Source organism: Symphodus melops, assembly GCF_947650265.1.
Source record: "Symphodus melops genome assembly, chromosome: 15".
In the NCBI taxonomy this organism is placed as follows: Eukaryota; Metazoa; Chordata; class Actinopteri; order Labriformes; family Labridae; genus Symphodus; species Symphodus melops.
In genome coordinates this window covers 3,500,148-3,527,602 of record NC_136705.1, presented here as the reverse complement: position 1 = coordinate 3,527,602, position 27,455 = coordinate 3,500,148, and the positions used below count along the sequence as shown (strand labels likewise).

Here is a 27,455-nt window from a genome sequence, read left to right as displayed (position 1 = left end):
GGACGTGTAAGGACGCAGCCAATTAGAATAGTAATAGGCTCTAATTAACTAAAAAAAGGATTTTCAATAAAAAAAGGAGGAGATAGCGAATTTGATTACTCATTTTCATTAACTTTTCCCCCCCATCCTCCCTCCCTCCCTCACTCCTGTCATCCTTGGAACTTTGCTCCCTTCATTTTTATGAATATTTTATCTTGTGTGAAACATCACAATACACGCTGTCCCTGGCAAAGGCCACAGACATAACAGCAGAGAAGCCTTTCTTCTGCTCTCATTCAAAGAGGCTTCCTTTGTTTCTGCATAATGAACGAGGCGCTGATGGTGGCAGAATAAATTTTAATTAGACTTTTTGGTGGGAGGCTTGTAAGGATGATAGGTTGCTTTAAATCAGAAGTTGACAGTGTGAAGGCTTTTTAGGAATAAAGGAAAGTTAGGAGCTGAAATATGTTTGCACTTTGTGTGTGCGTGTGTGTGACAGACAGAGACAGAGAGTCGTGTTGTGCCAGCAGGTATCTGTAACGGTGCATCAATAATTTGCAACAATTTTAACCATCTCCCTCCTCCTCTCTGCCTCTTTCTTCCTCTCATTCCCTCTCTGTCTTTCTTGCCTCGGGTCAAGTTAGCACCACTTACGGACTACAACACAGTGCTCAATCACCATATGCTGTCTGTGTCTGTGTGAATACCTGTGTGTGTGTATGTGTTTGTGTGTGTGCATGGATACCTGTTTTGCTTGTTCCCTACCTGATGCCTCCCGTCGCTCGCAGCCAAAGCATGTCAGCTTCTGAGAGATAAAAACCAAAAAAAAAAAGAGCGAGGGGACACCAGGTACACCAGCATGTGTGTGTGTGTTTGTGTGTGTGTGTGTGTGTGTGTCAGTGTGTGTGCATCCTGCAGGCTGGTTCGCCATGAGACACGGCCAGATGGTCACCCCAGGCAAAGCAGGTTGCGCCTGTTTACCTGCTTCACTCTGGGTCATGTCAGCTTCGTTTTCAGCTTAGCCGCAACACAGATCAAGCCTCCGTGCCAAAAACGTTGCGTTTAACACCCCATCCCCTCCTCCTCGTCCAACTACTCCTCCTTTTTCTCCTCTTTCTATGCTCCACCTCGGCGTCTTAAAAAGTGATAAACTTTGTCCTTCTGCTCAATGGAAAACAAAAAAGAGGTGTCACTCTCAAAACGGAGACAAAAACATTGCCTGCAGTCCAGTTTGTGAAGAATTAACACGTAATTAATTAATCAGTATTTTTTTTTTATTCTTCTGTGAATATTCTGATAAATCTGATATTGCAGGTATTAGTCTGGTGTACTTTTTCAGAAAAAAACAAATATTCTTTGTGATTGGTACATACTTTAAATCTGTTACAACAGCACACACTGCTCTTTTAAACTACACAATATTTTAAATTATATCTTCTTTCTGAATAGTTTACATTTTATTTGTAGTTCTTCTTCAAACACTCTGTAGACACCAGTTGTGGTGTAATAAGAGGCTATCACCATCAGAGCAGAACAGCCCTCTCCTTCCCTGCCCCTGTTAACCCCCTGCTGTAGCAGCAGTTGTTGGCAATGAGTAGAAGCATGATGTCCGGCTGTAGCTGTAACAGGTGCCTACATGTTGCCTGCTGGCACCGTGCCGCCGCGCCACAGCAGCCATCTTGGCAGCATGTTCAGCTATCACGCCCCAGCTCGCCTGCTGTAATCGGCCTAATCTGAACCTGCACACAGCTGCCAGTCAGTTTACGCTGGTCTTACACACTGTCGGTGCATCACAGCAATGCTCATGTTTGTGAGGAAAAGAACAGAAAAACAGAAAAAAAACATGCCAAAGAGTCAGTATTGGCTTTTTTTTTGTTGTTGTTGTAGCAGGAAGCCATTTCTGAATGCACACACAGGCATCGTCCTTTCCTTTAACGGCAAATCCACCAGCCACTCATCCTTTTCCTCACATGCTACCACCCGCTACTAACCCCCTCCCTTCCCACACCACTGCCCCTCAAGCCCACTGTCAACCCTTGCACCCACACCCCCCACCCCCACCACAAAAAAAAACACACACACACGCCCTCCACCCTTTTTCCATTTCAGATGCAAAGCTGAGGCCGAGGCGAGCCGTGCATATAGTCACAGCGGCAATCTCATCTATGTCCAATCTGTCATGCCACTGCCTTTCATTATTCTCCTGCGTAGGGGGGGGAGATAACGCCAAGGCATATTTTATGGACAGTAGACAGAGAGGGAGGGGGGGGTAAGGAGAGAGAGAGACAGAATGATGGGGAAAAAAGAAAGAAAGATGCCAATATGGTGTGGGGTAATGGCTATATATGAGGGGTGCTGCTCTGGTCAGGAGAGAAGTGTCACTCTTCTTTGTTGGTATCTAGGTCAAGGCGGCAGAGAAGAAGAGTGGGATGAGAAAGAAAAAATGAAAGGATGGAATTATTTAAATGTAGGTTTGGTGGGAGAGGGAGAAGAGAGTGCTGGTCAGTGCCATCTCTTCTCCATTAAAAATGGACAGCCTGAGGCCCTGAGGGCCTGGAGGGGGGGGGGGGGGGGGTAAATAGGCAGTAGCCATTCTTTATGGCCACTCGATGGCCCCATAAAATCAGGGCTCGTATGCATGCATGCATGTCGTTTTTGTTGAATATGTAGGAGTGAGGGAATGCGAGGGGGCCTGCAGATGAAGGAGGGGGTAGGGGGGGGTTGGAGGGACGGGTGAATGCGCCAGGGTCAGGTATTCTCTTCTGTCACCTCTGTTGCCAGGCTGAGTAGTTGACTGGCTGTCTCTCCGCTCAGCGCACTGGAATGATTGGGTCCTGGCCTGCAGAGAATGGGCTGGCCAGTTTTACATATATACATATATCACAGCCATTGTCATGCTGTGTGTATGCATGTGTGTGTTGCATGTGCATTGTGTGTTTGGATATGCAAATAAGATCCAGTAATGCCTTTTCGGGGTTTTTTTTTTCTTTTTTGCATGCGCTAGTGTCCATGCATGTGTGCGCGCGTGTCCCTGCAATTGTGAAACATCCAGATGTCAGCGCAGCCTCACTCGCTGTCTGTCATTGAGACAGCGGGGGTGGGGTTAAGGTGACCTGTTTTAAATATAGACAGTGTCACGACAACATGCCCGACTCGACTTATAAAACTCATTTGCATAACGTTTCTCCCTGATCCCTCTCTTTCTCCCTCGTTTTTTTTTTTCTTCCTCCTGTTCTTCCTCCTGGGAGACAGGCAGTGCACACACGTCGTGTTTTGCCTTTGTCTCAGGCGTTCAAATGCAAAAAGATGTCATGTCAAGGCTTTCTTCGACACCAAAAGACACAACGGTATACCTGTGTCGCACAATGGAGAATGGGACAAAATACAAACACAGTGCATGAAGTCGATGGAGTGTGGCGCTTGAAGACAAAACAGCCTTCCTGTGACATCATGTTCAATGATAAAGACGTGTCAGTACAGTATGTCTCCACTAAATAACACCAAGACATGACTGAAAGATAACTGACAAGACAGTAACTGAAATGACACCAAGATTCACACATCTTTACACCTCTCTCTGCATATTTTACTCTTTCCTTCCCTGTCACTGGAGGTGTTATTGCACTGCTGCTAAACAAGCTTTGAAAAGTGGTTTGAGTGATGACACTGACAGGGCATTTTTAAACAGACCGTATAGACCTTGGACTTTGATTTCTGCTTTACTTTTGTTGCACATCTTGTCCTTCTTGAGCATTTGTGTGCGCAAGCCTTGTCAGCATGCCCTTCAATTTGAATACACACTTCAAACTGGCAAACTAATTAATTATTCCCCTCTTCACCCTCTTTTATTCATCCATTTGTTGTTTTACCTCTGTGAAGAATTCACGCCACATTCCTTCAATACATTCCTTTTCTCAGACTCGGCATCTATTCATTAGGAATTCAAATTAATCAGTATTTACTGTAGCACTCGCCAGCTCTGCTCTCAAGTGCAATTTCTATCAACAAGGTTGAGTGGGCTTTTGTTTCTCATAGCCAATTGGAAAAAAGCTCTCCTCCTCTTTGTCCCTCAACCATTCTTTTTTTGATGTTCAATTGAACGCATCAACTAGTTTGGCACATGAGATGGGATTGACATTCTTCTAAAATGCAATGCTACAAGGACTTTTCATTTGACATTCGATGAACTCTGAAATGAAGGTGCCGCAACAGTTTAGAAAACGAATCCAAGCTAATTGTGTTTTAGCTTTTTTTATATAATGTATCTCTTGTGCATGATCACAGCACGATTTACACATTGCTCAAACAGAGAGGCCTCCAAAGTTGTTTCAGCTTAATTTGCTTAACTTTTTTCTATTAAAAAAATTCCACTTCATTAAAACTTTGGTCTTTCTCGTATAGACGATATGAAAAGAAATCAGAGTCAAATTTCAATGGGAGTGTTTGAGTTAAATTGTAATTGATGTCAATACTACAAAGATGAAGAGACTTTTGGCCTTAGTGAACATCCGTCTTCAGTCTCCTATCTGTTTTTAAGCAATCCAAAGATGAGATAAATCCAGGAAGTTTTTTTCTTGCCAGTGTAAATTTGTAATATAGGAATGACTATGGTCTTTTACCTTGTTTTTGTAAAGTGTCTCAAGTTAACACTTGCTATAAATTGCTAAGTAGCTCTCTTCAATGTTTTTTTTATTTTTTGTTTGGACTTCAGTGCCAGTTTTAAACACAACGTGTCAGAGTTTCATACTGCTCCTTTAAAGGACGTTTTAAAGTTCTTTGGCCATTTGCACCAACTTACAGTTCTGTGTTGAGTTTGGATTCACAGGGATCTCTAAACCCTTAATAATAGTCATTTGAGTTATGTCATGGTTTGGTTGCACTATAAAGATATAAGCTTTATCTGAACTGCTTTAACGCACAACAAACTAGGAAAAATATGGTTGCAGAAATGATGTTTGTACTTCAGGCGACATGTTTTCCTAAAGCAGTGTTTGACACAGTGTTGTCTCACTTGTCTAAAGAGACTAACAGCTGAAGAAATGCCATCAGTCCATACACAGCAATGTATGTAAATCTAATTAAACCTTTAATCAAAAGTTAGTTTAGAACAACAGTGACATCGAGTAGGGAAATTGTCAAATTCAGCTTTATTTATATAGTACTTTTCTTACATAAAACATGCAGCCCAAAGTGCTTCACAGAAGAAAAGACAGTACAAAATATAATTTAATGTTGACATTAAATAAAATGAGGGGATTGAATGGTATTCTACTATTGTGCGGTTAAAATGATCTCTACCTAGACTACAAAATAGTTTATTTACTGCCAATGCCTTGCATTCAAACATGCAGGGTAATGTTGAGAACTTCCAGGAGTACAGAGCATGTGTGATCGGGTTTTGTGATTGAGAGAGTTCTAGAAGAAAAGCCATGAGTGTGTTACTGTAAAGTTGCAACGACCTCTTTTACATAGCTTGTTTGACATTGATTTGAATATCACATCCTGTAAAATCTGGAACATACGTACTGTAAGTCACATTGGTATAGGAGATGCAGAGAGAAATCCTTCTGATTGAGGATTTCTATTGTGTTCAGCGGAGTCGACTACATGTTGTTCTGTTTGATTTCACTTTGTAGAGTTTGCACTCCCACTAGCGACAGTACAGTGCGGTAGTTGAGCAAGCTCGTCTCTTCTGGTCAGTCTTTACCTTTAACACAGCCCTCGACATGGATCTTTTTATGGAACATTATGCCGTCGTTTTCTGTAAATTTATGAGTATGGTCTATTGAGGGAGAAAAGATGTGTAAAAGTCGGGCAGCCAGCCTGATCTGTGTCGCTTTGTTTCCCAGCACAGCGTGCAATACACAATAAATGGGGAGGAATTTTCAATCATGTCAGGTCAAGTGCAGTGTGTGATGGTGACAGTCGCACCCGAGGCAATAACGGTGCGTGTCAGCATTTTATACTGGTATGTATATCAGTAGCAACAGTGAATAAGACACAACCAACTTTTAAGATAGTGATAGGTATCTTACGGTACATTACCATAAACACACTGATGAAACTTCCAAGGCTCTTTGTGTTGATAACTGTTTAAATTCATGATGTTTTTTTAACTTTCACTGGAGCATGTTAGCCAGTCAGTCCTCAGTGTTTGAACTCTTTTCTTTTTTACATGACTTGACTATGAGCTGCTGCATTTTTCCAAAGTGAGCTTTTTAGCTGGGCCAAGGTTGTAATTACAGAGAAAGTTATGGACTTCTATTCAAGTTATTGGCCTGTTGTTGCAACTGCCACCTTTTGGCCTCTGTAAGCTTTCACTTTCCACAACTTCTTACTTAACAAGGCCAGGCTGAAAACCCCACAGATCTAATTGAATATTGATATGTGTGTGTGTGTATAGCGGGCCAGAGCGAGGCTCACCCATGTTAAGCCATTCAGTGCATCCTCTTGATTGAAATTCCATTAGCTTGTTAGTGGAGGATAGTGGAGAGTTGGTGTATACTTAGCCTTGTTAGCCGAGGCGCAGGCTAAATGAGTGTGCACAGGGTCATTGTCCACTTAAAGCCCGCTCTGCAAACTGGCGGCCAGCTTGAATAATTCATGGAGCATGACCCACGCTGACTGCTTTAAACGAGTGTAGCTTCTCTTTCAGTCTGTTTGGATAATATCTCCACTCTGGAGTTAATTAGGTTTTCACTTTTTTTTATTTCAACTGGCTGTGCATACAGCGGTCAGAGATCTGTCCCTATGGACACACTGAACAGAGAAAAAATGATTGAAACATAAAGTTGTAAATTAGGTTTCTTTTTTCCCCTACAACAAGCTGACTCTTCATTTGCTAAGCCGACACAGACATCATTCAGAGTGTTTGAGATTATTCTTGTCTTATCAATGCTGAGCCCTGAGAGCCCAATGAACAATATTTTTACATGAACCATCGATCAAATTGAAATATCCACTGTAAAACAGATCAACTTTCACAGTGACCCCAAAATGAAGTGGGTCACTTTGTAGCTATTCAGCCCGCTGTAATTAGTGTTTTAGTTTGTGACCCATGACTTTACTTATTTGTTAAGCAAGTTATCAACCAGCTGGTGAACAAAGGGGAGCAGAGTGCAACAGACAAAAGATTCCCTCAGATGTTAGTGGAGACTGAAAAAAGAGCGAGATGTGAAATTTACACATTCACTTGGAGCTTGAAAACGCGATTGTGTTCTTATCTGTGTTTATTTAAGTCATATTTAAGTTTATTTAAGGGTGTAAAAGGCAAATAATATGAAAACGTTTAATTTAACAGCTTTTCTCTGTGTAAATATGTCATTTATTATTGTGTCATCTCATGGTAAAGCACACACTCTTTATTTTTAAAGCTGTACAATTCTTCTCTATTTACTTCCATAGTGTAAATGATTGACAGGTGTCATGGCACGCCCCCTTGATTTGCTGCTTATTTGGGGTTAATCAATTTAGTGCAAAGGCCACACAATTGACAACTGCTGTGTTACAGACTGTTGAGAAGAAAACAACTCAGAAACTCCTAACTTAAACAATTTCACCAAAAAGTGTTTCCTGAGTTAAAATGACCTTGATCATGATGCTAATTCTGTTAGCCTATTTTGTATCATATATCTTGTAGTGACAGAAAATGACCTTTGGTCAGAGACTCAAGCATAAAAGCATTCACACCCATTAGACTAGTTCCTACTTGTACAAACCTGATTTTCTGCCATAGAGAGATACTCTCTCAATAAGATTGGAATCAATTGAAAGAAAACTGACAAAAAATCATTAATTGCCCACCACTATGCATCGCTGGCCAATCATAATGCCACATGTTAGGATACAGAAAGTTCTCTCTCTTTCATGACCTCACTATGACCCATCCATTACCCCGAACTCTCTAACTCCAGCAGCCCTCACTGTCTCCTCCCCCCACTGTCCTAGACATAGCCTCACCCCTCACTCTTCCTCCCCCCCACCCCTCCATTCTGGTAGCTGTCATCAATCTTGCTAAAATGACAGGCGACAGATGTTAGCCTTTGCAAAGATCAAATCTGCTGCTTCGGGGCGGCCTAGTCACATGCATACACACATACACACACACATTTGCACACACATGCATATAAACCAATAGGTATGTACGCATTTATACACAGTTACATGTGCACACGCATATACACACAATCATCAACACACACGGCCACTGACAGGTCACATAGCCCGCACAGACATTGTGCGGGCTCTCTCTCTCTCTCTCGCTCTCTCTCTCTCTCTCTCTCTCTCTCTCTCTCTCGCGCTCTCGCTCTCTCTCTCTCTCTCTCTCTCTCTCTCTCTCTCTCTCTCTCTCTCTCTCTCTCTCTCTCTCTCTCTCTCTCCCTCCCTCCCTCAGCCTATTTCTAAATCTATTCTGACACCAGAGAGACAGTGGGGGATAGAGTGGTAGGATGGTCACCATGCATGCAGATACAGGTTACACGCACCAACACTCATCCATACACTCCCATACTAAGGCTTTCACATGCAGCTATATGTTGATTTATCCTTGTATAACTGATCATATGGTATCCCAATAAAAGTTACGTATAATTTTTACAGTGTCATCCATTGAAGGTCAAGTACTTTCTCATCCACGATAGTAAAATACTGACGCTTTGTTTTTGCCCAGCAGAATGACCACACAGCTCCTGTTCAGTGTCAACAGAATAGTTCTTGCAGCTTTAGTCTTTTGTAATACACACTACTCAACTTGAATTTAAATAAGAACATGCTGTGTTTAAAGTGACTCAGCTTTGTTTTATACAGGAGTTTGTTTTATCGGTGCAACTTTGTCATAGATTGCATTCGATTGCTCAACCTTGACCTCCCGTATTTTAGGAAGCTTGGAGGGAAATGTTCCCATTCAAATCCCCCATTGACATTTCAAAATTCAAAATGTTGATCCTGGAAACAAGCTTCCCATATTGTGACAAGAGATTTAGTCAACACCACATTGACCGAGACAAGACCAATAATAGATATCAATGAAAATCATCATTGTGTGTGCAACAGGCATGTCACTCATTTAGACCGTAACACAGGGAAGGTTGCGACTGTTATTGGGGGATCCCAGTATTGAAATAGCCGATCAGTGGTGGTCTTGTCTGGTCTCTATTTAAAATCTGGATTCTTTCCAATTCGAGACCAAGACAAGACAGAGACCTTCAAAAAAGTGGTTTTGAGACCAAGACCAATTTTGAGTACAACAACAATACTGTGCAAAAAAAATGAAGAAAAAAATGGTTGGATAACTGAAAAAGAAGTGTGCACATAATCTTTTCCAGGTGTGAAGGAACCTTGTTTTTACAATTCATCCTGATTCCAACGAGACCCAGAAAATGATACTGTAGCATTATTATTTTTTTAATGTACACAGACCTTCTTTCTACATGTTTATATAGTCAAAACATAGTTATTTTCCCCCCAAGATAATTTATAAACTACATTTTTCTTAAAACAAGGTTGATATCATACGGACTTGGAGAACAAACGATTGTTTCACACTCAGCTTGTGTTAGGCCTGCCTTGGATGCTTCTGACATTATGGGTAATAATCAACTCTCCTATGGATAAAATCAATAGGGTTCATACCTCTGGAACCTGTTTAGCTGTATTGTATTGGCTCTAGAAATACAGTCACTTCAGTGATGTTAGTAATGCAAAAACAGGAGGCTATTTTGTTAGCCTGCATGATGGTGTGTGCCTCTATTTTTGTGTGTGTTTGTGTGGATCATCTCCTGGTTTTTGCTGTGACTCACCCGGGCCAGACGGAGGGGAGAGTGTTCCTTGTGGCTATGTTGAACCCAAATACACAGAATCACTGCAACACCTGCTGTGTGTTGGGAGCGCAAGAAAGCCAAAGAAGACAGGGTCAGCTTCCAAACATGTCTCACTACATTACTGCCTCCAAACATCCTCCTCTGTCCTCTCCTCTCTCTTAAGAGACTTAAACAAACTGAGAGGAAAACAAACTCTGCTCCATGAAAATGGGACACGTAGCTATATTGGCTCATGTTAAATTGAAAGAAGTAAGCTCAAAGTAATTGCTAAAGAACCTGGCTTTATAAGTTTGATTATAAAAGATCGAGAGTGCAACAGTCAAAGTAAGGTCAGCCTGTTTGAAACAGTAAGAAAGGAAGAAGATTAAAAATATATATTGAATGATTAAAGATGGCGCTGTCTCTCATTCAAGCAAATTGTTTTTTAATGACCTAACATGTGTATGACTTTTGCAATTGAATATACAGGAAAAAGAATAAATAAATAATAAGATCAAATTAAATTAAACATCTGAAACACTGAATAACATGCTTTAAGTAACATGTTTTTACAAATGGCAGGTATCCTACATTTTAAGTTTTGGTGGAAGAGTTTTTTTTTTCAAGGTAGATCTTTTATTTTGAAATAGACCGGATGCTCTGTGAAATCCCTTTTCTAATTTCCTGTCCCTTTTGATCTAGTCTGTTCAACTTTACACTGCTTGCAGCAGGCTCCATCACCAACAGGCATATCTTTACTTTTATGTTATATACTTTATTAATCCTCAAGAGGAAATTCTGGTTTGGAGTGGAGCAGAGCAATATGGCACTGCTGGCCAACCAAACTGACCGTGGGCGATCGCTGTGGAAACACAATACTTGACTAACCCCACATACTCCTTGCATGACATGGCCCTTCATTCAACAACATGCACTACAAAGTAGTTAACTGCCACTCTTGTCAATCATTGTATTTTCACAGTGAGTGCAGCGGTCCTTCTCCATGCCACCAGCGCCACTACACTCTGCTCCGTTTCAAATACGCAGCCAGTCTATGTTGGACGGAGTGCGTTAGCGCTGACCGAAGCATGCTGAGTCAGTGCTTATTTTCTCCACTGCAGGATGGCATGCACTTGTTTTGGGTGTATGGGTCCACAACAAAGTTCCTTGAAGAAATGGGAAATCATTTCTCAGGTCCATTGGAGTGCTGACCTGTAATTTTGGACACTTCAGGACCTTAAGTCCCATGAACTCTCATTCCACACAGTCTACAACAGAGCAGGTCAAAAACAGAACAGATCAACTTCATGCTGCAACATAAAGGCCAAATTACTGTAATTTATATGAACATAAGATATACAGTAAAGCTTTAATTTTAGCATGACTGAAGGGTGAAGTTCCAAAACAATATTATATACATTATCAAAAAGATACAACCTCATAACTGCTCATAGAAAATTGTTTTTTTATGAACACTGGGGAACCTATTTGTTCCAAAGGGACAAGCAAAGGTTATTTCTTTGTCATTTAAACACACCAAAACAATAAGAGCAATGTAAAGTAGTCTCACACAGCACCATTTACATCTTCATAAGAAAGCATTATGCTAAAATTGCATTACTTTCACATAACATGCAGGTTTTTAATAACACGTTTTTATTGCTAGAAACTCTGTGGGCCTCAATATTGATGTCCACAGTGTGTAAAACGCAGACACACACACACACACACACACACACACACACACACACACACACACACACACACACACACACACAAAGAGAGAGGCTTAGCACTAACAGATCCAAACAAGAACACGGGGCTGCACTGCAGGAATATAACTCACTGATTGTTTCGAAGTGTGTTTGAGTGTGTGTGCGTGTGCACACTGAGGGTGTGTAAGGATATACTGAAGGCTGCTTTTCCCAGGAGATGACAGCGAGAGGCAGTGCTGTGTTGTCTATACGCCGCTCACACAAGTACACACGCACACACACACACGCACGCACACACTCACAAGCGTGCAATTTCCATCTGAAATATATGGGCAGTAAATCTCTTAAGATGTGCCAGATTACTTGTTTTGTAAAAATATGGCACACAGATCATTCACACTTTTTTACATTTAAACAATAGCATTGTTCACAGGAAACAGAAAATCAAAGTGCAGCAGAGGTGAGAAATGAGAAAATAGGACCGCTTTGTTACTGAACTTAGACTTATTTTACTTTGTTTGTAAATTTTTACCTTTCCTTCCGAGATTTAAAAAAATATCGATTTTACCTCCTTGCATTTTCAAAACCTACTTCTGTCATTCTTGTTTTTGGTTTGGATGGAAATTGTTTGTTTAAGTGAGCATACACAGGTCAGTGCCTCACTTGTACAGGAGGCGTGCGATCTAAGTTTAAATGTGACTCCTTTTCTGCTTGCTTTTTCAGACAGTGAGATTTTTCGAAACAGTTTGTTGATGTCATCCACTTTACATTTCAATGAAATATAACATATAGTCGAGGAGTGCTGATAGCCTAGCCGCTAAGTTGCGTGCCCCAGGAACAGAGGCTGTAGTCCTCGTCATAGCGGCCGTGGGTTTGAGTCTGGCCTCAGCGCTTTGCTGCATGTCATCACCCCCTCTCTCTCCTTCCAACACCTCCCGTCTCTCTTCAGCTGCCTTGTCTCATATAAAGGGAAAAATGCCCAACAAGTAACTCAAACAAAAAGCACATGGTCTCGTCTTACTTTTTTCCAGATTAATAAGGCTGGCACTGTGTTGACTTTAGTTGATGAATTGCAACCATGGACCGTTGATTCTTTGGTCCTGTATGTCTGGAAAATACTAAGTCGTATTCTAAATTACAGGATTACTCATTTTACTAGTTCTACATAGGGAAACATTTTTTTTTTTAAAAACCCACATTTTGTTGGCCTTAATTATTATTGCATTTTAGTTATGATGTCAGAGACTTTACAGGTGGATAAATGTAAATAAGAGACTTATTTTAAACTTCAGTCAGTTATAAAAAAAAAAAAAAGGTCTGACTTCATAACACAAGCTCACATTTTTTAAATGGCATTTTTCTCTGGCCTCTCATATTTTTTTCTCTGTAATTGCTTTTTTCAGCCCCACATACTGTATTTCTGTCATGGGTGGGGGGACACAGTATTGACCAACACTGTGTGTGCCCTTCTTAGTGACTTCAGGGCATAGGGAAGGTTAAACGAAGGGGAGGGTGAGGAGAGGAAATGATAGGGAAGGCAGAGAGAGAAAAGGGAGATGACAGGAAACGGAGAGAGAAAAGAAGAGGACGAGTGGAAGAGGTGGAGGAGCAGGGGAGCACCGTCACATGGGACCAGGCTATTGATTAAATTCTGACATTGATTAAGCATCCCCTGATTCACAATGCCATGTGTTTGTGCATGAGTGTGTGAGTGTGTATGCAGGAGGATTATACTTTTACTCGAAGTGACGGGGAGTTTATAAAGTAAAATAAGGGATGAGGAGATAAGAGAGTTTATTTTTATCATTTTGTCCGCTTGCATACACATGCATATATGATGATGTGTGCACTTTTGAATCATGCGGTGTGTATGTCTGTGTGTGTGTGTGTGTGTGTGTGTGTGTGTGTGTGTACATGCCTATAGAGCTCTACCCCTAGGAGGCCTGACTTGCAACACCACTTCATCCATCCTTGTGGGATAAAAACGGGTCTCTTTCTCCCTCTCCCCTTCCATCTCTCTCTCGCTCTGTCTCTTTTGTGTGTACTCTTTTCTTTTTTCATTAATCCTCTGGTCCGGGTTTGGGATGTCACAGCCTCTCCCTCCCTCTGCTGCCCTCTCTCTACCACTGTGTGTGTGTGTGTATGTATGCGTGTGTGTGTGTGTGTGTGTGTGTGTGTGTGTGTGTGTGTGTGAGAGGGAGACAGAGAGCGTGTGTGTGAAGGGCAGGGGCTTGTCATCCTGTGCCCCTCTTATTCTGCCTCTCCATTCAGAGCACCCCCCATCAAACCTTTTCTTCTCCCCTCTCATTCCTCCTTTACATTTAAAGAGAAAAAGTTATTTATAGAAGGTATTGCAGTAAAAATAATATATTGTTACGTAATTATTATCACGTTATGAACTTAATTATTGGTTTTTAAAGTGTTATCATAAAGTTCATCGAGTAAAAGCAAGTAAAGGCTCATTGAAGCTTAATACACATCAAGTGGGGCACCCCTCGCTCTCCTCTGTGTTAATGTCGTCTGTATTTCTGATCTTTTTCTGGAAGCTTCTGGATGAAGACCCAACAATGACATGCCAACAAAAATCGAGGGCAATTTCAAAGTCATACTTTTGAAAATGACCTGACTTTTTCAAGGAAAGATTATTGGAGTTGGTTATGAACTATAAACCTATAGAGTATATATAAGATGTTGACAGACGGCCGTATCAGAACAGCTGAGTCGACATGGGACGGGAACTGAATGTCAGTTGAACGGCAGCGAAGGAGACGTGGAAGCGTCTTCTTGTGGATCTCCATCCGTCCCAACGTTGAGGACGTAGTGATGATTTAAAAATCAAAAGGAAGTCAGGAAGTACATGGAGAGATCTGAGGATAGGAGGCTCTGCTGAATACAGACGTTTGTTACAATTAAAAAACAACTAAATTAACGTGAACTATTTGACTTTTTTTTTCTGTGATTTTGAGCTTGCTCTTTTTAGGTGTGAGCTTTTACAACACTAGAACAATACATCTTCGACGTCTGCTCTATTATACCGATGTACATCATGACTAAAAGCTGGTTTACTGTTGTCTCAAAAAGAAACGAGCGCACATCCAAGCAAGATGCATACAGGTGCAGGAGAAAAAATGTATAAACAGTAGAAAATAGAGAAAGGTTCGCACTCTTTTTCTACCAGTGACCACTTTTATTTAAAACAGAACAACATCCCAATCCGAAGGATCGTCTTTAGGACCTTGTTAAACCGAAGGTGCTCATTCGACACTCAACAGTTAGTAGAAATAAGAAGAAACACACTAACTATCTGACCGGATACAGTGTGCACTTTGAGCCGCTCGTGTCCATGTGTGTGTGGATCTTGGTGTGTGTCAGTTGAACACACTGGGGCACATATTTTCACATGTACTACACAGTCTATCTGTGTTCTCTTTCCCTAATTGCTCGTGAATGGTGACCCTGATAAACAAAAAGCAGCTCAGGAACGACCAAACAAAAGCATGTTTTGTCATTTGTTATCACTCCTTTACTCTTTTCATTTTCTTTGTGCCTCTGGTCGGTCAGAGGGGGAAGAAGGGGGGGGAGCTGGGCAGCCCTCTCTGTCTCTCTATCAGATGCTTGGTGTGTTGTGAGTATTGATTGCTGAGGCTCAGTAGCAGAAAATAATGGGGTGGTGAAAGCTTAGGAGAGAAAGAGATGGAGAGAAAGAGAGAAAAAGAGATCTAGAATCCTTGTGTGTGTGTGTGTGTATACTAACGCACACACATCACTCCAATATTCAATCCTATTTCCCTGCCTCCTCTCTGCCCTGTGCCCCCATATGAATATTGGTTCTCTCCTAACTCCTTCATGTCACCGGTGTGTGTGTGCGTGGGTTTGTGTGTGCGTGCGTGCGTGTGTGTGTGTGTGTGTGTGTGTGTGTGTGTGTGTGTGTCCGTCCAGACGACCTCATTTGCATGTGTGTGTGTGTGTGTTATCTATGTGAATAAATCCTTCCAAGCCCCGTGCGCCTCAGGGTGATGTGATGCGGCCAGTGCCCGAGCAACCATACCCTAGCTAATTTACAACCATCCTAGTGTGTCCCCCCTACTCCCACACTCACACACACACACACACATATGCAAACACACACTGCTTGATGACACCACGGTGAAACATGTCGTCTAGACGACATTGAACCCTGAGTCCGCCCAGGGTAATTGTTTTATGCAAATGAAGAGAGCTAGGGCTGACATGATTGGGCCAGACTTGGTGTTGATTGAAGTGTGTGTGTGCGTGTGCGTGTAGTCCTTGTAATGGATGTGGCCATGATAGTGGGGTAATGCTGGTAGCCATTAGTATTATTGTTTTGTTGGAAATGTTCTATTATTCAAAGGGGCAGGACCGGGCAATATACAGAACATACAGAAATATGGAGGCAAATGACATACAAATGCACAGACACTCACACACACACACTGACAGGCACATGTACAGAAAGACAAGTGTGTAATGTACATTTTGTTATTGAAGAGGATTCATGATCAGACCACACAACATAATGTAAAAGCAAATATGAATCTTAACAGCAATGCATGTAAAACTATATCGACGCACACACAAACCCAGGGCAATGTGCTATCAGGGAAGCCATCAGAGGAGAGGCAGAGAGAGAGGGTGTGTGTGTGTGTGTGTGTGTGTGTGTGTGTGTGTGTGTGTGTTGTGGTCCAAGTCGTAAATTTAATTTCATGCTGGATTTGCGGAGCTCATCTGAATTGCATGTGAGCACAGCCTGATGGGCCTCAGTTTCAATGCTGGAGAGTCACACACTGAGACGCAGATGCTGCCATTGATGGCGCACGCAAGAATATGCACAGATAAACACAGAGACAAACGCGTAAACACACACAAACACAGGCAGAAGTTAGATCTCAAGGTCATGATACCAACATGGCCTCAATTTGAAATGATGAACCAATGTGTCTTTAACTTGTCTGCTAATGTGAACAACAAAATGTAAGAGGCTTTGTGGTGTCAATGGCATAAACACTTGAAGAGATAGTATGATATTTTTTAAGTGGCGAGGTACTTGTCGAAAGTAAGCATACTACCCCCTGGAGATGCTCAGCCCCTGTACTGAGAAAAACTGCTGGAGTGTAGGAAGGAAGCTCGACTCTACATTGTAGTAGATGGGTACCTTTTATCTGTGCTATATTGCTAATCTTAAGAAAAACCAACTAAACAACAACATCTAGTTAAATGTCCACTAGACTAGTTAAACTGTCCCTTTAAGAGGAAGCACATTGAATGATAGACATATTAACCTTTGATGTTAACAAAATTAAATAAAGTCTGTTTTACCATTACAGTAACTCTTTGGCACCAGTAGCATACTAATTTATATATAAGTCAATCAGTGGTGGTCTAATTGATTTTGAAGCTTCACTTCTGTTAATAATCAGATGAAAACTCCTCACAGGAGCTTTGATTAAATCTTTGATTTCAACATAGAGAACGATGAGAACAGATAAAGGGCTGATATACATTATAATAGTAAAGTCAGACCTGTATGACTCTAGAGGAAGGTTTGCAGATTAACAACCGACAAAAAAGCCACGGTCAGTTGATGAATATAGATAGATTGGCGTTCAGATTAAAAAATTAAGAAATGTTAAAACATAGCCAAACAAACCTTTGACTCAGGCCTTTGAAGCTGACAGTCATTCTCAAACATGTGTTTTTGCAACAGCTAACATTAGTAGAAATAGAGACAAAGGCTCCTTGTTTCCATGTTCATGATCCTGATGGAAGCAGAGAGAGAAAGTCATGAAATGTAGATATTTCAGACACAGCAGTTTTATCAAAGTTTGAGGCACTGATCTCCTGGTTAAAGGTGTCTTTGTTTTTGTTTTTTTTAGTTTGAAAGCATGTTTAGTGTATGTGGACTACAGGCCTGTTTGAAACACAAAGACGTAAAGCTCCAAAGTGATTAATGCATTTTAAAAAACAAGGTATGTACAAGTTATAAAACATGTCTTTCCTTGAAGATTAAGCTTCAGCTGAGAGTTAGACAGAATAGGCCTTGTGATAAAACATAACAAGCCTCAAGCATAAGCGAAGATAACTTCACAAACAGCCTTCACACAGACACTACAGCTGTTTTCGCAGGTCGCTTTACCTTCCAAAAGTTGTGCCAGCAACTGAGACAAAAGCCAGACACACACCTACACACACAAAAACAATACACACACTCTCCTCTTCCCCCTCGCTTTGCCTCGCCTGGCCAGTCTCAACATCCCAGTGCTCTTTGAGGCGACGTCCCAACAATTCCATCGGGTCCCTCATTAAGGCCCAGGCGCCGACTCTCAAGGGGAGGTGGGAGGGAGGGGCAGCTGGGTAAACTTTGGAGAGGTCACCTCCATGTTTCCATCTTGCGCCTCCTCTCCTCCCTCGTTCTGGCCCGTCCTCAGGTCCTGTCAGCGGAGAGTGTAAACAAGCAGAAAGGTCGGCGGCGGTTTTACCCGACACCGTCTTTTCTCATTAGGGACAGTGAGACACCAGCCATGCCACACTTTGTTGTTTGAGAAGTAACTTCATTGTGTTATCTCTGGCTTTTTATATGTGTGACACTAATGCAACAGTTCGAGTGAAGACGGGTATAACTATTAGTCAACTTAAATTGTTATGTTGAAAAACAAACATTGTTTTTCAAAGTCAGAATGCCATGTACAATTCAGGGGCAATCCATTTTTAAATTATGAAGAATGCAGATCAGTCAGCGGCTCTGAATTTAAATAGATAAATGATTGATCCCAAGGGAAATTCAATACAAATACAATACAAATATCATGAACAAACTACTCACCCAGCGTAGGTTTTGCATGAGCAGGGCTCAGGGATCTAGTTAGAAATAATTGATTTGCAACTTCTGGAAATTGTTGAGTCGGGTTCGCAGCAAGTGGACGATCACCAAACTTTTTTGGCGTCATTTTGGAACGATGGAGTTGGCAGCTTTTTTTAAGATTTGATGAGAGGAATACTTTGGAAACCGTCATGTCTTTAATGCAGGCACACTGCATGGGAAGGGAAATGTGAGTGCACTTCCATATTACAGTGGTTATTACTACACTGAGTGTGTGCATAACCTCTGCATACCGATAAACTTAAAGATCCCATTAAAACTTCCCCCATGATAGTATTAAAACCTCCTTCTAGAGTCATTCCTCCTCTCCTTTATAGCATGTGTCACTGTCCGACCCACTCAACAAAGACTCACACACACACACACACACACACACACACACACACACACACACACACCCCGTCCAGCCTTAGTCTCTCTACCTGTCTGTGTCTGTGTTTGCTGACTGGCTGTGGAAGAAGCCATTTAGCATGCTGAATGTCAAGGTCAGTGTGTGCCGTCCTTGTCATCACTCTCCCAGGCAGAAGGTCATGGAAGAGCTCTCCTCAAATGGACAGCACAAGACAAAGAGGAGGGTTTGCAAGGGAAGGAATGAAAGAATCTATTTCAAGCTCAACTTCACTGATATTTAATTTCACTTTGCCCTATTCTTGCCTTTTTGCGTGTGGTTATTGATTCACCTTAAGTCGCATCGTCAGAAGCAAATTTCTTTTCCGTAGAGTGACCTGTAATCTCATTCGCTTAAACCCAAATTAATCTGTTCGGATTTTCTTTATTGTTAATGAGATAACTGGAAATACATTATTGGTTGCAAGAAGAGTAGGCTATTATTAATCTAAATGTTATAGTAATATATTCTAATACGACTGTTGTATAGTTGGCGTACTGTAGTTCTGAGTGATGTCATGAATTGTTTAGAATAGCTGACTTTTGGAGTCCATTTAATTTGAATTGGATATACTTTATGAATCCCTGAGGGAAATTCTAGTTAACACTTTGTTATTGAGAGACATGCTTCTCACACACATAGGCCTGAATCTCACACATGCACACACACACACACACACACACACACACACACACACACACACACGCACAGGAGCTGTGAACATGCATTAATGAAGAGATGACAGAGTGGGGCTGCTACACTCTGCTGCGTAGGAAGCGCACCAGAGCAGTTGGGGGTTTGGTGCCTTGCCCAAGGGCAACTCAGCCGTACTCTGGAAGTGCCCTGGCACCTCTTTAGCTACCAGACCCACTTCCATATCATGGTCCGCAGCAGGACTTGAACTGGCAAACCCTTTGGTTCCCAACCCAAGTCCCTGTGGACTGAGCTACTGCCGCCCCACCGCTGAAGAAGACAATCATCGGCTGTTTTAAACATCACCATTCCCCTTGTGACCCATAACACAAAGCGATTTTAATGCATTAAGTAATTACAGTATGCCCCAGCATGCTCTCTTCTACATCCATGTGAAGAAAAAACTGAAAGAACTCAGTTTGCAGCTTTACAAAGTGGTGCACAGTCGTGTATGCACAAATGCAAACAGACTGAGACATGTAAGCATAAAGTGAAGCACACGCATTTTATTTCAAGAGTAGGAACACAAAATACTGGATACTTTATCACATAATGTATAACAGACAGACTAGGGACACTGTTTGTTTGTTTTTTTAAAAGCATTGTAAAGTGCATAAAATGGGACTTTTAGACACACTTGCAGGTTTTCGTTGATTTCATTGAAATGTGTAGTCTTCAAGCCGAAGCTTTAAAAACAAAACTTTATAACCATTTCCAAGAGTATTTCCTTTGATGGGTTACACATATTGCCAAAAGTAAACAAAGTCCAAGGCCTCTTTTTGAAAAGCACATTTATTTGTGTATAGGTACCAGCTTTCTGCTGCCATATCCATCCTGCCCTCTATCATTGTTTCTCTGTCCTCGTGCCTACTTTCCACAGCTTGAGTAAACACTGCCAACTCTTTCATTAGCCCTCTCACCACAGTCCCTCTTTCACTCTGCGTGTCTTTCATCCCCTCTCACTCCGTCTCTACACGCTTCTATTTAAACAGATGAATGTGATTAGAGCCAGTTTTAGATGACATTGGAAGTTTGTGTGTTTAATGACTCAAATAAAAGGCACGGTTATTATGTTTAAAGATAGGCCCTAATACGATGTCTGTGGGTGCTGCTCTGTGTACTCTGTGTGTGTGACACTACCCCACCTTTTCAGTTTATTTTAATATGCAGATAGTCAGATGACTGACTCTAATGCCTGCCTTGTCCAGTAATTTTCTGTACATTAACACCAGCATGCCTTGCAGCCACACAATACATCTGTGCTTACACATTTTGACAGTAAATCCACTTTTTTTCCTCGATCAAACGTGTTTATTGTAAAGCAGTCCTTTTGAATTGCTTTTATGGACGGTTACAGTGAAAATAGTCATGTTTCTTCTCATTTATCATTGTTGATCAGGAAAGCTAGCTTAGACAGCTACATGCTATTATGTTAGGTGCATATAAACAACTTTTTTTGCAATGGTTTCAGCTTCATCATCTATTTCAGACCACTTCTTAGTGCTTACTATTGTTAGGTTATAAAGGTTGGCTTACAACACTTCTGCCTGGGTAGTGACCACTGTGTCCTTTTGAATGGACCATATGCTTTTATTCAGGGACATAACTCAAAGAAAATGCAGAAATAGAAATTGTACCATTGGAAAGATGATTCAGACAAGTGTTGATAAGCACTGCTCCATCTTGATTTTGATTGGTCAGTGGGGGATAACTGACCTTGATGACTTGGGCGAAGTTCCAAAAGTTGAATTATTTCCAAAAGTAAGTTAAGTAAACACAAAGAAAAAGGTGAGAAAACTACAAGTGTGATGCATCGCATTGATGAGCTGTTGACTTAAATCACAACACTCAGAGGTTCCTCAATAAATGGCTCACCGTGACTCAAGGAAAGTCTTTCTCTGGTGCTGTCACAAGTGAAAGCAGAACATTTCTACACAGGTATGGATGTTATTAATGCACCCCTATCTCTATTATGTAAAACAACTTAACAAGCTGTGTTGAGTAGCCCCCTCCTTCCTCTGTCATCATCATGAGTGACAGGACTGAAAAAAGAAAGACAGTGCGGGAAAACACGTAATGAAATGCGTTTGGTACTTCTATTTGGCTAAATACTGAACTTGTTTTCATGAATTTTTCATGAGGTGAAAGTATTCCACCTAATAACGCTTCCTGTCTACTAGAGCTGCACTGTATGTTGTTGTTACATTGGAAATTAATTCAATTTAATTGGAAATAAACGGGAGGCTGACAGTTAAACAGATGTAAAAGTCGAGCTATCTTAAACTCAAAGAAATCCTTGGTACTTTTGAACTGCACCACAGTGCGGTTGACACAGAGGGACCTTTTGACAAACTCATGCAAAAACAGCCAAATGGATCTCTTAAATGTGGAGAAACAGCTGGATCACTATAGACTGCAACTACAAAGCCCATGCAGAAATAAATCAACTACTGAACGGTATATTTGTATATTATTTGACCTTAAGTTCACTGAACCAGCCATAAGTAGGGTTCCAATTCAGAAGCATTGGCTTTTTTACTCTGGCTGTTCACCATCCTCCCGTGTACTTTGTGGTGAGTGTCGAGGAAACGGACACCATTTGTCATTCAACTTCTGCAGCCTGACTGTCTTGGACTGCACCAGAGCAAGATCACACACAAAAACTCCTCTAACATCCACACTGCAGCAGCTGGGCCACTACTAGGCCATGTATAATAATACTTGAGAGATTAAGAAGTGGACCCCTTGTCACAATCCCCCCCCCCCCCCAACACACACGCACACACGCATTCACATAAACACAGCTGCCTGTACCTGCAACCCCCTTTGCACTCTCATCTGCATATCCCTTGCTCTGCACTATAAATTCCACCACCAGAAACAGGCACTTATACTTTCATAAATCTCCTCCTTGTCACTTTCAAATTGCATAGATTTATTCACAGAAGAACAGGCCTGAACAGAGCCGAGAGAACAAGGAAGAGTACAGACGAGAGTAAAAAAAACACTCATGTCTTTATGACCTCACACAGCAGCAGTGTTAGTGTGCTCTTATATGGAAGTGCAGTTTGCAGACATAAATGTTTCCACTTCTGTTTATGAACATAAATATAATGATTAAGTCTCTTAAGACATTCTTCTGAGAAAAAAGTATCCATTGTGTGTTTATACAATATCAAATACAATCCTGGTCAGTTTTGTTGAACTTTGCAGGAACAACACCCAAAAGAGATCTGGATCTTACCTTCTCTAACTTTCAATGTGGTGAAGTGTGGTGTGGGGTCTTCTTTGACCCAGTGTGGTACATTAAAACATTATGGACTAATTACTGGCACATGAAGCTGGAGGACAGTAGTACGTACCTATTTGAAAGGTACGTACTACTACTAATACCAAATATTCTAAGAAGTGTAGAGGGCATAAACAGATGTGAATCAGCACATTTTATTCAGAGGAAGAATGTGCAACTTTTTGATGCAGTAGATGTCGCCCTTGAACATCAGCACTATTCCAAAACAAACTACTGTTAACCACACCTTCGCTATTGTGAAGCATCTTCTCTCTTCCAGCAGCACACCTCCAATCACTTTGCCCCCACGTTTAAGGAGAAGTTATGAAATGGAAAGCGCCTTAATTAAACACCATTGAGTGAAAGCAATGAACAAAATCTAAATTGTGTGACAGGCATTGTTGTGTGAGACACATATGTGACATCCAAATAAGCAGTGAGTATGGGCGATTAAGTCCGCACTGTCCATGTAAACACTATGTAAGCACGGCTCCGACAACAACACAGCAAGCGGGACTCACACTTCTCACTCACTGTAGACAGTCATGAGTCAAAGAGATGTTTACCAAGGATATACATGATATCTGCTGCCTGTGATAATTTTTATCAAGATCCCTCTTTAATTATCTGGCATGAACGTCAATTTTTAGTAGCATAAGTAAATGCCACAAAAGAGAGTTAATATACAAATATATACATACATATACATATATTTCATTTAGTTAATCATTTCTTTATCTAATTTAAAAAAAAAATGTTTGGAAAAGACAGTGGAGAATGACATGCTTCAAAAGGCTTAGGTCGGACCCCAAACCCATGCCCACCCTGTTGACGACTATAGCCCCTGTACATTGGGGCCGCAACATTACCACTAGGCTCTCTGGCACACCAATTATTTATTTCTTAAACAAGATTTTTAATTATGTAGTTTTAAAACAAATGAAGACATTATTTCCAAGTTGGAAATGTTAGATCATCTTTCATGATATTGACTCAGGACATTAGCTGTTTGCAGATTATGCCATGATTTACTTATATTATCTTCAGTTGTTTGAATCATATCGATTCTGCAGTGGCGTAATATTGACTCTGTGACCCCTCCGTGACATTCATGTTTTAGGCGATCTAGAGCTTTTGTCAACTATCAGTCAGAAAAGAGCAGCTTTCAAAGTCACATGCAACAGATACAATGTTCGCGCATTGATATGCATGTGTTCTTGTGCAAAAAAATTCAAATTCAATCAATTACAGAATTCTGCAGAATCTTTCTCTCCTCTGTGCATCGCCATGACTTCTCTCACCCTCGATCTCTCGTCTCTCTCCTCCTCCGTCTTCTTCTGTCACTTTGGCAGAGGTGTTGTGCAGTCTGGTTAAATGGAGAGACCTTTGAAGACGTAGTTAGAGAGCCAGCAGCTCTGTTCTCCTTTGTCTGCCTCTGTCTTGCTCTCGCTTCCTCTCACTGTAGGGATAGACTGTGATTCATGTACTGCTTGTGAAGACCGCCATTAATTTCATGTAATACAGCTTTTATCTCCGTCCCTGGGCCCGCTATCGCTCCCATTTTCTCTCTTTCTCGCTGTCTAACCTCGTGTTCTTTCCTCCCTGTGTCCTTTCTGACTTGGCTCCCCACTTTCCCTTTTGCATGTATAGCCTCTGTGTGTCTACCATCTCTGCTTACCCTTTAGCTGTTTATTGAAGAAGATATTTATCATCTTTATTTGTAACTCTCAGTGGCAGTCTTTGTATACACATTTTCATGCTATTTTCTTTGATCAAATCCATCCTCATTGTTTTTCATATCCTAAATTTGGATATTTTCATCACATGACTACAATTAGCACAATAACACCTATTCTGCCCTGACGAGAGTTTTGTTAAGATTCATAGTTAAGAAATTCCAAAAACAGCAGGTAATGTTTATCTGGATCTTTTCTTCATGAAACAGAAATGAATCAATATAAGGTGTTGGACCGGTAGTAAAGTCCGGCATGTTCATGGATACTAGACACCCTCCATTCCAATATTTAATTTTTGTAAAATTGTATATTATCTTGTTCAGTCATGTTTTTAAATATATATGCATGTCCAAACCTGGAATAATGTCAGCAGGTTTGTTTGTGGTTGAAGTGTGGGAGAAAAAAGAGGAAGTGCAGAGACATTAGCAGACGCTGGTTAGAAGGGCCCCCAATGAAACTTTTCTTTGGGCCTCGACAGACTCCAGCAGGACCACTGATTGTTCTGCTTGTGTTTCTGTATTTCCAGATGAGCAAAAGTGACGAAACAACGAAGCAACACATGTCCTATATTAAGTGTGTGTGAGAATCGGACTTCAGTTATTGTAAATAAGTCATGCTATGTCAAAGTTTTGCAAGTGAACTAAGTCTTTGTTTAGAAGACTGAAGTAAGAAGGAAACAGCCTTCCTTAATATTAACTGTGTGAGTGTGCAGAATATGTTGTATGAGTGACAAACACAAGCAGTGCATTATGCTTCGGTAAGCAACAGTGTGTTACACATGAGTAATTCAGTCGACACAGATGTCCGGTAATATGCAGCCAAGCTGAGTTTTTGTGCTTGTGTTTCTTTATTTCCAGAGAACGAAGCGAAAATAATGATTTTACTGTGAAACTCAAGCATGCTTGGAAGTTCATTTTTGTGTCAAAGTTTGTTGTTTCAAGTTTGCTGAATCTTTAATTGTTAATTGAAATACATAACATAAAACAATGGACATGTGCAAGAAGACAGGTGTAACAAATGTACAGTTTTACAGATTTACATTCACCTTGTACACAGAAATTAATGAACAGTGAGAAAACACAACAGCTCTGCTTCACACATCTTCCAATCAACCCTCTTAAAAGGTCATCACAATTCTCAATGTCATCTGAATAATGAAAATCATCCTCCATCTTATCATCTCTATCATCATCACCCTGAACACATCATCACTGATGTTGTTTCATTCATCTAATCAAGTGCCATCATTACTGTCTTCATAACAATTAGTGTCAACACATCAAAGTCACTCACAGCCTACATCAAAAAATCTCCCTAATCTCCGTCTAAACTATTCCCAAAGAGGCTGGGTTAGAGCATATGAACATTATCAGCTACACAATCACCAGAGTTATCATTGGAATCGTCTCCATTCCAGTATAAACACTGTGATGAATCACCCCCCACACACACACACACACACTTTCCCTAAAGAGCCTGCAGTGGAACTGAGCCGTGGAAATGTCAGGGGTCAAGTTTACGTTGACGCTAAAGCGCCGGTCACCCTGGGCCACAGTAAAGGTCGGCACCATGGCGACAGCTGGTTAATATCGTCGTTGGGGAGGCACTCATGAGTCACCGCTCCAAATCCTCCATGTGGCATTAACATCAATTTCTGACTTTTTTTTTTTTTTTTTTTTTTTTTCAGATTGCCATCCTGACAGATCTGCCCGGTGCTGGATGTGAAGTAAAGGTCAGTTCTTATTGTAATTTAACTTTTCTGCAGCATGAAATAGTGTCAAATAAAAAGAAGTAAAGTTTTGCCTTAAAATGGTTGGCAGTTACGAAGGCAAATTAGGGAAAATGACACTTTACATGAAGTTATGAAGTGAAACCCAGGTTTATAATAATGAAACATGATACTCAAATAATTCACAGCCTACACATATGCATTGATTAGGAATGGAGGTCACAGCTAATGAACAGTAGGTAGACATTTCTGCCAACAGTGATGGTGTGTTCATGTCATATCAAATTCCCTGTAAATACAAGCTGTCATCAGGGGGGAGCACTTCATGTCACTCTTCTGGGGGTAATTACCAGCAAGACATGGACTCTATTAGAGGGCACTGTCTTGTACTTGAAACTATGAATGACGGGCTTCACAAACCATACAGATTATGTTGACAAGATTCAGAATTTAAAGTTAATCTTTTATGCTGATCCCCATTTTAAAACGTATACATTATGAGAGTGCTGGATGTATGTTGGAGTAGACCCAGGATAAGCCTGCTGAAGGCCCTAAACAACCTGTCCTGAAAGTTCAATGGGCATGAGGGGAGGGGCTTAAATTACCGGTCCTTGCATTCATATAAAATATGTTTTCCTTCTCGAAATTTGTCGATGCTGCAAATTATGAAAAAGTGGTTGATTCTTCTTCTTCCAGTTCATTTATATAACGGTCTAGGATCGACATTATAAGAATGCTAGAAGGGCTAAACCAAGGAATATTTATTTGATCTCATTTTTTTCTTTCTCCCTTCCTTTCATTTAATCCTTCACAAATGACAGCTATCAGATGCTCAAGTTGAAGAACACATTTAAAAGGGAGGATGACGATGACACCTCAAGCAGCACTGTGAAATATATTTACAAGTTCCTCTGGAAAGTAGGGGAGCACTTTAAAACCAAACAGATTGTATTTGAATAGCCTCTATATTCCTGCCAGACCACTTTCAGTTCCCCAGACTTCGCCGATTCCCTAGGCCCTTTGTTGTGCCCCCTCTTTTACTGGCAGTATGAATATCTACACTCTGCAGCACCACAGGGGGTCTAATGTGCATGTGCAGAAGAAAGGGAGGGAATGTTTAGACAGCTAACGTATGTAGGAACACCAGAGCAAGATCCACTCTCCCCCCCTGCTAACACACATACACACACAGACATACAGGGGTTAATGTGGCCACCAACCAGCTTTTCTC

The 27,455-nt window shown here is 41.1% G+C and overlaps 1 long non-coding RNA gene across 2 annotated transcripts in view; it reads left to right on the top strand.

The window, feature by feature from the left end:
* LOC306836001 overlaps positions 1–27,455 on the top strand; it is a 201,543-nt gene that overhangs the window by 108,555 nt on the left and 65,533 nt on the right. For both annotated transcript variants that reach the window (XR_013780724.1, XR_013780725.1), the window contains exon 4: positions 26,183–26,227. This is a non-coding gene — a long non-coding RNA (uncharacterized lncRNA). The remainder of the gene's footprint in view (positions 1–26,182; positions 26,228–27,455) is intronic.